A 13801-nucleotide genomic window follows, 5' to 3' on the forward strand; every position below is an offset into this window, starting at 1 on the left:
TCTGTTCGGATTCTATTAGGCTTCCCTCAAGGAGATAACTTTTTCTGGCTTTAGATTTTTAAAAGAAAAAGCATGTTTAAAAGTCAGAGAAAGGGCGAAAAAGAAAAGGTTAAAACAATCTAAGTTCCTCATAACTTTGCCCACTGATTACACACATGGCCCCTGGAAAACGAAAAGGGCACGTCATCAAGGGGAGAGTTTGTTTTCTCAAGTCTGGAAAAGTAATCACTTGAACTTTCAGGGCGACAGACTGTCTATTCGTGACAAACTAACTCAATTCTGACCATACAATGCTTGTGGATTCGTGTGGGCATTTCCCCCCCAAATCACTGCCATGGAGTGGGCAGGGGGGAGCATTGGGGCATCTTGTTTTCTTCTGTTGAGTTTTGTTTTGGTTCCCCTTTTAGAGATGCTTTTCACTGTCATTTCAACATAGATCACAGAGCCTCTGAATACCTCTTCTGATGGCAGGGATTAAATGCCATTTATTCTAGAACAGAAGGTGGTGTGTGAAAATACACACTGTGCGTTTCACGAAGCAACAGAATCAACCCAGAGGCTGCAGATAGGAGGGACCACTTAGGTCCCCGGGGAAGAGGGCTTTCTGGGAGAGCTGCTAAGGGGTCTTTGGCAGGTGGACACACCAGGAAGATAAACTGCACACCAGGTGCACGAAGCCGCAGAAGAGAATCCCATGTTCAGACAGCAGTGGGTGTTCGAACAAGACGTGGTCTCCTGAAGCTGCTGGCTGCCTTTCCCAGGATCAAGCCCTGAAGAACGCCAAGGACAAGAAGGAAAAGAGAGAGAGACAGCCGAAGCCCACGTTTGCCTGGGGGCCGTTGCCACTGGTGTGTTGATGGGGTGCGTGGAGAAGTGGATGGCGGGGTTAGCCTGGGGTAGCCCTGAAAGTGTGTGGAGACCAAACTAAGAGGAGGAGAGCCCGCCTTTTGCTTTCGTTTCTCTGCCACCGTGGCCTCCTCCTTCACCTGTCTTCTCGAGGCTCCTAGCCTCCTGAGTCACACAAAGGCAGTGTGAGTGAAAAACGTGTCACCTGCCGTAACAGTGAACAAAGGATGGTGCAGCCATCGAGCCCTCAGCCACTGCAGCTGCCCCGATGTTTTGCCCTGAGAGGATTCAGGATGGAGAAAACCAGGATCCTGGCCCTAGAGAGTTAAGGTGCATATCAGAGGACTGATTTCAGGGAGCCCAGGCTCCTGCATCTTCCCATGCATACCAAGTGCTAAATCCTTTAACTTGAGATATGTGGTTTTCTTTCGTTAACAGGAATCTTTTGACGTTCTGGCCTTTGTTGCCAAAACGTCTATACATCCAGGCTCCTCCCAGAGCTCTTTGGAGCTGTCCCCCAGAGCTACCTGGGAGGCTGCCTCCCGGACGTACGTCCTCAGTTTTGTCCTCCAAATGAAACGTCATTCTCAACTTGGAGGTTGTGCAGTTTTTTCAGTCGACCAGCAGCATGGGGAAGTTTGAGTTTGTGAGAAGCTGAGAAAGACAGGCGGTGGGCGGATCCCCTCTGCATTGAATGTGTCTCATGACTGCACCTTTGGGGATGACAAGAGGAAGGGGACGACGGCATGGGTGTTGGCCCCCAGCCTGCATTTGCCGAATCTGACCCCCTATACGCCCCGACGCCCTCCTGTTGGCCCTGAGAGGTCGAAGAGGTCTGCAGTTTTGAAAAGGTACTGTTTATTTTTTTTCCTTTTTTCTTCCAGTTTTTTGGGACATAATTGACTTCCAGCACTGTATCAGTCCAAGGTGTACAGCATAAAGATTTGACCTACATACCTCATGAAATCATGATCACAACACGTTTAGTGAACATCCAGCATATGGTATAGACACAAAAGTAAAGAAACGGAAACAAAGCTCTTTCCTTGTGATGAGAGCTCTTAGGATTTACTCTCAACAACTTTCACATAAAATGAACAGCAGTGCTAATTACATTCATCACGTTGTACATTACACCCCTAGTACTTATCTATCTTGTAACTGGAAGTTTCTGCCTTTTGACTACACCTTTATCCAGCTCCCCTCCACCCAACCCGTCCCTGGTATCCATAAATCTCAACTCTTTTTCTGTGAGTTTGTTTGCCTTTGAAGTATAACTGACCCACAACGCCGTTAGTTCCTGTTGAAAACACCCACATACGACTCTTCAAATCCTACATGGACTTGACCACCGAAGCAATAAGCGTAACAGGTGGTACTAAATGATTCTGAAGGGTCTAAAAGTGTGTAGGTGTCACAGAGACCATTTAAAGCTATATTTTTTCCTAAGCACTTACAGACTATTACAATAATTAAGTCATAAAAAATTTCAACCAAGATCAAAGATAAAGTATCCTAGAGACCATACTTTCTGTCTCTTACTTCATATTATGTGAACATTGATTGACATTAATTTATACATTAATAAGAAGGTAGATAATGAATTCTTGCATATTTAATAAAATATAGAAACGTGCATAGGTAAATAATCGAGTTACAGAAGACATCATCACCAGAATTCTAAAGATGAGAACTAAAGAATAATGGAAGTACTACCTATCAAAATACTATGTTGATATAAAATTGGGTCACGGAGGGAATTACATTCTTAAAATTTTTAATTAAAAAATAAACTATCTCAAAAGCGATGATGTACATGTTCCTATAAAGAGAATAACAAACAGCAGAGACCCCAAGAATGTAAAAGGAAAGCAATACCATAAATAAGAGAAGAAATAAGCCATACAGAGTAGGAAAGGACAACCGAGAAATTCCGCACCACCAGGAGTTGTTCTTTAGGGGGAAAAAAAAACAAAACTGGAAAACGATGCACACCTCTGACAGTAAGAGATAAGGAGATGAAATACAAAATAACAACATTCTAAATGGAGACGGAGTCATAACTACAGGTAAAATAGAGATTATAAAACAAAGAGAATACCATCACGCCTTCAAAGACTTTGCCGTATGAGACAAACGTCAAGGCAAAGTTTAAGAATCATTTTAGGGCTGGTTTACTAAGAAGTAAAAAGATGGAAGATCCTATGCGTTAAAGACCCTGCAGTAGAAGCTAGAAGTCTCCCCACAGAGTTTAAAACTTCAGGCCCAGAAGACTCCCATGGGCTGTTCAAGAATAGATCATACTACTAGTTTTATGGGGGAAAAAAAAACCACGCAGAAACCAATGAACAGTGGAAATGGAACAGCCCCCAACTCACTCTTTAAGGCTGAGTGAGCTCAACACTCAACCTTGACAAAGAGACCGTGGGAAACAAAGCAAAGCAGAATTCCGTTGCGCTCACAGCTTTCGTTTCAAGTATCTAAAGAAATGATTCACAAGCCCTCTTCCACCATGGATAAAATAAGAGTGAGCCACGACCTCCTTGGGCACGTCCCTGTGCATCAAAGGTTTTTTTTATTAGAAAGCCTAGAAATGCAATTTCTCACAGTGTTGCCTTTTGAGAGGAAAAGCGGCATCGTCGGAATGGAAGGAGAAAACGCAGGGATAATACTGGAGTCTCGTGTCTCAGCACACTGTCATCAGGAATCCACTGGAAATTACACAAGAGGTGATAACGTTATACAAAAATGATACAGCGAACACCGCCTTAGATGGGGAAGCACCAGCTTTACATCGGACACGAGAAGGGGACACGTGCCTTGAGGTGATATTTGACCCTCCTGAGTTTGGCAAATTAAGTGACTCTGCTCAGATGAAGCGAAGGTTCAGATGTGAATCCCCAGCATCCCTCATGCATTTTGGGCGGGAAGAAGGAATTGGGTCAACCCACTTAGGAAAGCATGATCTCCCAAAGCTGACCACAGACAGAGCCTACAGCAAACCGATGATTACCCTCTTGGGTGCACGTACAACCCTGTGAAACACCAACAAGATTGCAGATGGCATGCAACCCTTTCTTTGTAAAAGGCAATGAAAATTAAAAACATATATCCAGGGCTTCCCTGGTGGCGCAGTGGTTGAGAGTCCGCCTGCCGATGCAGGGCACGCGGGTTCATGCCCTGGTCCGGGAGGATGACACATGCCGCGCGGAGCGGCTGGGCCCGTGAGCCATGGCCGCTGAGCCTGCGCGTCCGGAGCCTCTGCTCCGTAACGGGAGAGGCCACAACAGTGAGAGGCCCGCGTACCGCAAAAAAAAAAAAAAAAAAAAAAAAAAAAATCCACATAAATATCTTTGTATCAAGTTTTAAACTCCGTCAAGGAACATACTTCATGCCTCAGCTGGGAGTGAAAGGTATACAAGTGGTCTACTCAGAGGGGTTACAAGAGGAACAACTGTTTTAAGTAGAAAACTGCAGCTAGAAGCCCCCTGGGTTATCACGAGTATATCATAGACTCCTAAGGTGCAAGACCAACGCCAGGCAGGCTCATTTTAAGTGCATCTCCTCTGCTACTTCCACCAGCAGCCTGGAGCACACACCCTAGCTAAAGACAGGAAATGTAGCATTTGCTTCTGACAAAATTTTTTCGAAATAGAGTAACCACCACCCATTTGAGAGCTAGTTAAAAATACTGATACGTGGGACTACCCTGGCGGCGCAGTGTTTAAGAACCCGCCCGCCGATGCAGGGGACACGGGTTTGAGCCCTGGTCTGGGAAGATCCCACATGCCGTGGAGCAACTAAGCCCGTGCACCACAACTACTGAGCCTGCGCTCTAGAGCCCGCGAGCCACAACTACTGAGCTCACATGCCACAACTACTGAAGCCCTCGCGCTACAAGTACTGAGCCCACATGCCACAACTACTGAAGCCCGCATGCCACAACTACTGAGCCCACATGCCACATCTACTGAAGTCCGCGCGCCTAGAGCCCGTGCTCCACAACAAGAGAAGCCACTGCAATGAGAAGTCCATGCACCGCAATGAACAGTAGCCCCTGCTCGGCAACTAGAGAAAGCCCACGTGCAGCAACAAAGACCCAACGCAGCCAAAAAAAAAAAAAAATATATTGATACTTGCATTCTATTCCAAGAGAATACATCGTTCTGTGATGGGAGGGGTAGGGAGGGCTGTTCCAGAAATATATAACTTCCTACAAGCACCCCCAGATGAACCGGATTCTGATGAGACGGGCACAGTTCACACTGGGTGCCTCAGATCCACGCAAAGACTCACACACCTGGGAGAGTCCACAATTGGCTCTCAGTACTCAAGGAGACTGGCTCAGCCCCCAGCTGGGTGGGGAGGCGGATGGAGGTCTTGGGGAGAACGATGGGGAGTGTTGGTCCAATGAAAGCGGACGGTAAAAAAAAAAAAAAATTAAAAAAAGGGACTTCCCTGGTGGTCCAGTGGTGTGGCCACCAATATATAAATAAATAAATTTAAAAATTAAAAAAATTTTAAATTAAAAACAATTTTTAAAAATTAAAAAATTATTTTTAAAAAAAAATTAAGAAAAGGAAAGAAAGGGCACTGTAATTGGGAGAAGTTCTGGATCCTAATAAAAAGCTTACCCAATTTCCCGCCATGAATAGGACTAATATGGAAGTCTCGATGCACAGGATCTCTTCCATTATTCACCAGGTAATGAGTCCCACTCAGGAGACGGATTCCAGCAAGTGGGTGGTATGCAAAGGGTTCACACCGTGGTTTGAAAGATGTTGTGCACTGTCCAAGATTGAGACGCTTTCTCAGAAATGAGAAGGTCCTCTCTCACGGGCACACGTCCCCATCAGGGGAGTGTTCCACAGACGTGCCAGTCCTGGAAAACTTGATCAGGCTCCATTGGGTGACGTAACATTATTCAAATAGATGCATGTATTCGTACTGAGGCTTTGGAAGCAGGTAATGGCCAGGTAGTACGCGTTTCCTTTCCACGAGGGGGCATTTTGCTCTGTGTGAGGTTATTGTTTTGTCATTAGCAAATGCATGAGCCCATTTTAATGCCCGTTTTGTGTGTGCCGTTCTGTTTGTCAGATGCAGAGACTAGTGAATGATGTTTTAGGGCAGATGAATGAACCTGATACAGAATTCTCTTGGTTTTGAGGTGCCAAGTTTTATTGTTTTCAAATTCAATTGTTGTATGAAAAGGGAACTGTATCTATGCCTTTATGAGATAATATAGCTCCAAGGAGATACACACACACACACACACACACACACACACACACACACACTCCACCATCATTTAGGGAAACAAAAATTGGGGAAGAATATGAAAAACAGCATCTAACTGAGAAAAAAGAGTAGGAGATTGTAAAGCATCTTTAATTAGAAGATGCAGAGATGTCCCCTGGTCTGCCTCACACACCCAACTCCAGACATGACAGCAATTATATAACAGACGCAATAAATTCAGGGTCACAGAGACACCCTCTTCCTCCCAGACTCCTTGATATTTTGTTCCTGAATCTTCAGCATCTAACACAACATCCTCATCACTGGACGAATGAATGAGTTTATTTAGGTTGTTATCACTTTCCTACTATTTTTGCATGTACCGTATCTCACAAGTACTGTGGTTTTGTTTTAAATCTCAAATAACCTTTAAAAGGTAGGCACGGGATTTTACTTAAACAAAGGAAAAAAATGAAGGTCCAATGAGGTTGAACTTGCCTAACGATTAGTTGGATATTACGGGAGACGTACACTGAGGTGAAGTTGCGAGGGCCAGTGACACGTGGGGGGAACACCTCCGAAGGGTGAAAGGCTGGGGGAGAGCTGGGCAGGAAGATTCCGCAGAATACGGCACAGATCTGATGCCTATGAGGGCAAAGGACGAAAGGGAGAAGCAACATGGCACAAAGGACGCCCCCGACAGACGTGCTGATCTAACTGGGGCATAGCCGGCCCAGGGCAGGTTCTGAAGCAAGACTGCCCCTTGGCGGGGTCTCCCACTGCGAAGACTCGCTGAGAACCCCGTTCTGCTCAGTCCCGGACGGGGGGCAAGGTCCGAAAGGCCCTAAAGCTGGAAGCGCTCCACCAGAGGCACAGCTCGCAACTGCGTGGTGAGTCCCTGAACACAGATCCGAGCCACACTCTCCGGGGCCATCACGGTCACGGCACAAGGCCAGAACGGGGCACAGCAGAAGCAGAATCCAGCCCCTGAAACCCCCAAACCGCGGTTCCTCGCCGGCTGTTGCAAAGACAGACGACACTGATGAGATCTGCCTCCCAGGACGACGTTGGGAAAGGCTGTTTTCAAACGCCTTACGTGTCTACTCAGGGCTCTTTGTCGTTATGCGTCTCAGAGGCCGACGACCCAGAAGCAGAGGTTTGCTTCGAGGACGGAGCAGATGGCGCATCAGAACCCGGAACAACAGAACTGCGGGCTGAACTCCCGCCGCTGTGTGTCTTCAACTTCCCCGCCCGCCGCCGACGCGGAAAATCCCACCTTGAGGCATCCTCGCCAGGCAAGGGTGACAGCTGCAGAGCTGCAAGGCTGCAGCCTCTGCTGGTTTTGCTTCTAGAATTTTACGGCTTCCCTCTCCCCCCTACGGTGATTTCCTTAACCTGCTGAATCCCTACTCCTTGCAGCTCACGGAATACTTCTTTATATTCTAGGTACAAGAGCCTCCTGTGTCCACACCTCAACCTCCTCTAACTGTGCTCTCTCCTCTTTTATTCTTCCAAGAAAAGGTGAATACATAACATGTCTTTGTTGCCGCTGTTGAGCGCTATCTTACAATACCTGGGATATTCACCCAGGAAAACCTTTTGTTTCAAATAGCAGCTAAAAATTTGTAGTTTACTTTGATGCAGTTCCAAAGTACTTATGCCCAGAATTATGAGAACCTAATTTGCTATGGCAGAAGCAAAACGCTCTACTTTCAAGACGCAAGATTGCATTCTCCCCCGATGTCTCAATTAATGCTCAATGTTAACAGTAGCCTTCTGTTTTCACAGTTACGTGATAATTTAGGGTGAAATGATGTAATTCACATCAAGTAAGGGTCTTGAGAATGGTAGAGACTATTGAATGCAATCCACTACTCTTCCAAACGTTCATCATTCCCATCAAAGATTTCTAGATAATGTATTTGAGGTGCTGGACTGTTTGGAACATTTTTAGAGGGTAGGGAAAGGGTTTAGATGCCTTCGGCTTTAAAACTGTCAAGAGAAGCAACATGAAATTCTGCAAAATGCAGGCTTTGCATGTAAAATCCCAGAGCCCTTTAAAGGCAGCTCCTGAGAGAAGCTTTGTGGAAAGTAACGAAAGTGATTGGTTAAACAACAACAACAAAAAACTGTTAAATGTCTACAATTGAAAGTAACATGTCTGTAGGCATATCTTATTATACACTCATTTCTATTTGTGATCAAACAGCCATTAGGATTGCAGCAAAATAAATGAGTCATTCTGAGCAGAAAACGAGCTTTGATTTATTACATGAACACCAGGTCTTGCTACAGCCTGCAACTCTTAACGTTCCTTTAAATTGAAATTGATTCTCCTTTCTACAGGAGTGTAATTTGAAACACTCTGCAAACAATCATCCTGAAACGAAATTACTGAAAATGTCCATCGGACAAGGTGCATTTTGAAGTAAGTACCTGGTGCATTTGTTAATGAACGCCACGACAATCCTGGAAAGTGTTTATAGAATTACTAATACATATTCCACAGAAACCTATCGAATTAAGGGTAAAAACAAGCGCTCTCGGGTGTCTTTCAGTTTGTTCTTTTCCCCCAAATTATCAAGGAGGATTACAATCTTGCGGATAATGTTGGCAGATACAGTAAGATGTGATTAGATACAAAGAAGTTGTCTTGGAAATTTATTGGAGGCTGGAAAAAATGTATACCGTCCTCTTCTTCTCAAAGTATTAAGTGTTTCTAGCCATGATCTAATACTTCTGGGTCTTGGGTTTTAATCCATTTCAGAATAAACGGTTGATCCTCTCCATTGAACTGTCAGTATCTGTAGCAACTCTACTGTCACTTTCTAAAAATTTATTTTCTTCAAGTAGAGTTGATTTGCAATGTTGTGTTCACTTCTGCTGTACGGCAAAGTGACTCAGGTATACATATACATGTATCCTTTTTCATATTCTTTTCCATGATGGTTTATCACAGGATATGGAATATAGTTCCCTGTGCTCTACAGTAGGACCCTGTTGTTTATCTGTTACATATATATATAAATGTTTTTTTTAATGTCATCTTAATTTGAGTGTGAAAACACAAGCTACCATTTCAGGCCTATTCTCTACGTTGCGTCGTGAAGAGAGGAAGCATTGGTCTTACGTGGGAAAACAGGTGGAAACCATCAAGGTGGGACACAACTTCAGAAGATTTCCCTTCTGCTCGCTTCTACTCCATTAAGGCTTCGTCACCCCAAATCCAGCAGAACTTCATTTCAAGGAATTAGTGAGGAATACAACTCTATTGTCCACTCTGGAAATGATTTCAAAAACAATCCTTACACAGAAAACAGTCCTTACTTTTCTTTAGTTCTCAACACCCTGATTTAGTTGAAAAACTCCCTCTATCTGAAGCAGGGTGTAAATATATGTCTGTTTTCTACTTCATCCTCCCCAAGTAAAAAAAAAAAATTTCATTGGGAGAACAAATTCATCACAGAAATTCAAGGTAGTCAGTTCTAAGAGTGTAAGTCTCAAATCACCCATGGAAGACAAGAAAAAACATATCTGAAGAGACTGCTGGGACAAAGCGTGTTCCATTCTTGATGACATTAATATTTCCAGCAAAATGTGCTTTTGATTTAAAATGGTCTTTTTATCCTACAATTTAAGTCTGTGGGCTATCCGGGATACAACACTGAGAGACTAGATTTTCTGGGTAATTTTACCATCTGTCAAGAAGCTTCAAGGACTGAGCTGCTCCATTCAATTACGAAGTACTTCTTTTAAAAAGAGGTCCCTAAAAAAAATTTTTTTTAATAAAATTTAAAAAAAAAGAGGTCCCTGACTTTGTATAACATTTTTATATTCATGCAGAATCTAAGGAGGCAACCTCTCAGATTGCCTCACTACAGAACTGAGAAGTAGACATAAAAGGTTCGTGTCCTCCTAAAGGTCTCCAGCTCAAACCTTCTGAAGACACATCCACGGCTGTGGGTACCACCTCTTGGGTCTCCATCAAGCGTGAATCCACAGAGACCCCCAAGTGACTTTGTTACAAAGAAGAAGATGAATTAAATGACGTTAATATTTGTAAAAGAGACGATAGAACAACCCATAAGAAGGCAAAGAAACAAGAACAAGAATGGTAACGAGAAACATATACAATAAAACAGGAGGAGGAGAAATGCACCCCACGTGAGTGGGATGATATAAACGAGGATACTCTGCTCCAACCTTGGAGGAAACATTTGGAAAAAAAGATTTCACTGGAGTCCCTGTGGACAGAAACTCTTGGTTTAAATCTGCGAAGATACCTGCCTGGAATAGACTGTTTCCGCCTCATAAAATGTGCCAGTGTTTTGTGTTTACGTTGGTGACCTGCCCTCCTGTTTCAGTAAAGCCTTACGCCTTCACACCAAATCAACAGCAGTTGTTGTGGTCCAATAAATAAATGCACACGGATGAGTCAGGCAGAAAGCTGTGAATGCCCCGTTAATTTGGATGCGCTGAGAAGTGCATAATGCTCGTAAGATTTAACCTTCACGGGGCACCTAGAGATTTCGGGGGGAGACAAGGAACTGCCATGTAGTCGTATTTCAGTTAACAGGGGTGGAAAGATTTCTTTAAGCTATTTTGTTGCAGTAGTCACCATTATTGAGCCATCCATGTGAAACAATCCCAAAGGATTTTCCACCTAGAAGATATGACTAGGATTAGAGGCAAACCTGATAACTATATTTAAATACTGTTGACTCTGTCCAAGCAGGAATGCATTTGTTCTTAATTTCAGGAGGAAGATCAGGAATGAAGAATTGTTCCACCCAGATGTCCTAATGGGAAACTCAGCACGCGGTACATTTTATATCTACTTGCAGTAAAGATGCAGAAATGATTTAAAACAAACAAATATATACATGCATGTGTGTATATGGTAATACCCGCAGTCAGTATGGGGATTTCTCAGAAGACCAGACACAAAGGTAAACAATGACACCAGACAGGAAGCAACTGAAGGGAGACATCAGAAGAGGCACCCAGTGCAGGGACTTCTGAAGGTGAAGGGTAAAGGACCAGCCATTGGAAATAGAGCACAAGGCAATTCTTTTTTTTTTTTTTTTTTTTTGGCTGTGTTGGGTCTTCGTTGCTGTGCACAGGCTTTCTCTAGTTGCGGCGAGCGGGCTTCTCATTGCGGTGGCTTCTCTTGTTGCAAAGCACGGGTTCTAGGCACGCGGGCTTCAGTAGTTGTGGCACGCGGGCTCAGTAGTTGTGGCTCACAGGCTCTAGAGCGTAGGCTCAGTAGCTGTGGCACACAGGCTTAGTTGCTCTGCAGCATGTGGGATCTTCCCGGACCAGAGCTCAAACCCGTGTCCCCTGCATTGGCAGGCAGATTCTTCACCACTGCACCACCCGGGAAGTCCCAGAGCACAAAGCAATTCTAAAGGAGAAAATAAGATGCTGGGTGCGGGGGCTTGGACTATTACGAGGAGAATCTGGGGCCGTAGATCCCCAATCAAAGTCATTCCCGTGGATGAGTGAGATGGGTCAGCAATGTTGGAAGTGCTTGTCTCCAGGTGAGAACAGCAAGCATGGAAAATTGACTCGAAGACTTCGCGGCTACTAAGAGAAATGAAGAATCTGGAGGGTAGCATCCATCCCCACTGACGTGGAAAACAGTATTTAACCTATCAAGAGCTAAATGCACACTCCTAGGCAGCAGACTAAACAGAGGCTCTATCAGACGAATGGATACTCAGGCATCAGCTAATCTGATTAAGCAGGCATTCAAGAGGTGGAAGTCAAACGGATGAATGTGGATGTACGGATCAATAGGCATTTGAGAATAAAACACATAAAAGAAACAATCCATTTGAAAAAGCCAAGAACCCCATCCAAGTGAAGAGTTAATCAAGGGAACAAAATTATGTTTAAGTTTGTTTAATAGAGTCACAGTGATAAACAAGAGTAGGTGATCGTGAAACAAGAACAGTTACCAAAAAAAAGACAGATTCGATTTAATGCAGTGGTAAACCTAAAGAACAAAGAAAAACCTCGGCGAACAGGGATCAGCGAGGCTTACTAAAGATAAAATGCAAGGTTGTTAAGAGTTGAAATGCCCCTAAGAGAGGTGTGATTCAGAGCCTATGCTGTGAACCAGCGCAAGACGGCAGAACTTATCAAAGGATTGCCACATGAAACAGAAATGGAATGCCCAAAGGAGAGAGGAAAAAAAACTGGTGTGTAGCAGCCCTTGTTTTAGCCTCAAGCAATCACACCTTTGCTGCTGTAGGAATACCTCTCCGATTTAGGTCTCCAGAAATTTCAAACATTAAGATCCACCAAGTAAGAGTTTTCAACCAAAAATCATTTGTCACAATAAGTCAACAAAAACTAAACAGCCACACTATGGATACTAGAATAACTGCATTAAGAATATCAACTGTGTGTGCAATACAGAGACAGAAGATGTAGAATCACATAACTTCTATTACTAGAACAGCCGTTCGATACTCTCAAGTGCACTGGTCTTGTAAACGCACAGAGACAAAATGAGATAGAATGGAAATAGAATTCTTCCTCCAAGATGTGAGAAAGACGGGTGTGCGTGTGTGCATGCAAGAGAGTACGTGCACATATACCCACGCTGATCTGTCGGCTAAAACAATTTCGTCTTTGCAACATTCCACTTCCATTCTGTGCCCTCGCAAAATAAAATAGAACGTGTAAAGGATATGCAAGGTACTCTAAGGAAGTTCATCCCTTGCTTTAATAAAGAAATGAATCTGCTCATCCAGGGGTCGTTAAAACTTTTCTGTGAACACTAGATAACAAATATTTTGACTTCATAGACCACACGGTCTCTGTTGCAAATACTGAACCCTGCTACTGTAGCGAGAAAGCACCCATGGACCAAATGTAAACGAATGCCATGACCGTGTGTCAATAAAACTTTATTTACAAAGACATCGGGCGGAGCAGAGTTGGTCTATGGGCTGTACTCACTGGGCCATGCTTCCCTTGCCACACAGCTTCGGCAGCCTTGGGAGGTGATCAGGACCACAGTCCCACCAAGACACGTGGAAGCAGAAGCTGTATTGTAACAAGAGGTCCAAATGAACATCTTAAATGTGTTGCTAACCATTCTGTTATGCTCTGTCATCTTCTAAGATGCAGGAGCAATAAGGTTAGGTATGCTCTGTGGTCCCGGTGTATGATGAACAAGCGCACGCACACATGCATCGTGCACAGACATGCGTTCACACACACCAATGTTTGAAGAGCACTGCTCCCGACACACGTTATTAACAATGACAATTATTGATGAATGGTCCTAGTTAGTTCCTTGTTAGAGGAAATATCTGCATTGTTGACACTACCTGAAGAATTGTCATGAAAGACTCAAAGTGGGGAAAAAACAAAAATAAACTCCAGAAGGAAAGAATCAGAAACCTGCACCTGTGGCAGCAACAGCACCTCACTATAGAGACTTAGCACATCCAGTGTTCATCCATGGATGGTAAATGGCGCAGATACAGATGTAGATGAAGATGACAGAGACAAGGATATATGGATGCAAGTACAGATGTAGACGATGACATAGATGCACAGGTAGATGTAGATGATATAGATGCGGATGTAGGGATGCAGATGCTGATGAGATAGATAGATAGAGGTGATGGGTGGATGGATAGATAGATAGATGATAGATACATAGATAGATGATGGATACACAGATAGATAGATACATAGG

Source organism: Leucopleurus acutus (genome assembly GCF_964270905.1).
Source record: "Leucopleurus acutus genome assembly, chromosome: Y".
Taxonomy (NCBI): Eukaryota; Metazoa; Chordata; class Mammalia; order Artiodactyla; family Delphinidae; genus Leucopleurus; species Leucopleurus acutus.